Genomic DNA, 596 nt, shown 5'->3' on the forward strand with positions numbered 1-596 from the left:
AATGGGCTTCGCTAATCGCTCAGCCAAAAATATTTTTAAAAAACGTCATTTTTGGGACCTGTTGTTTTTGATTTTTTAAAAATCCAATTTTTGAGGTAGAATGCTCATCTTCGAACTCGATCTGTCTTTTTATGATACAAAACGACCCTGAAAATCCCAGGTCGCTCGCTCAATTCGTTCTCGAGTTATCGTGCGGACAGACAGACAAACAAACAAACAAACAGACAAACAGAATGAAACTTTTCCGGTCAGTGGAGTAATGGGCTTCGCTAATCGCTCAGCCAATCAGTGAGTTTGTTCTTTTTTACTTCCGTTTTAGATAGCCTGGAACACCCTATTCTGTGGCATGAAGCCTTTCTTACGATTTAATAGGGTATTTTAATGCAGCGCTGCCCGGAAGTAAGAACAAAACCGGATACAGGGGGGGGCGGGCGCGCGGAGGAGCGGCGAGTGGAGGCTCCTCCGCGCGCCCGCCCCCACCACCGCTCTCTGTATCCGGTTTTGTTCTTCTTAGTTCCGGGCAGCGCTCCATTGAAATACCCTATTGACCATTTTGTCTTTTTGACGTTGTTTTCGCCAAGAAATGCTCCATAGCG

At 45.8% G+C, this 596-nt stretch overlaps 1 protein-coding gene across 1 annotated transcript in view; it reads right to left on the bottom strand.

The window, feature by feature from the left end:
- The window catches only part of LOC113209256 (uncharacterized), a 23,063-nt gene that overhangs the window by 21,466 nt on the left and 1,001 nt on the right, over window positions 1–596 (bottom strand). The gene's annotated exons all lie outside the window — the stretch shown is intronic.

Source organism: Frankliniella occidentalis, unplaced genomic scaffold (genome assembly GCF_000697945.3).
Source record: "Frankliniella occidentalis isolate FOCC.00 unplaced genomic scaffold, Focc_3.1 Scaffold329, whole genome shotgun sequence".
Lineage (NCBI taxonomy): Eukaryota > Metazoa > Arthropoda > Insecta > Thysanoptera > Thripidae > Frankliniella > Frankliniella occidentalis.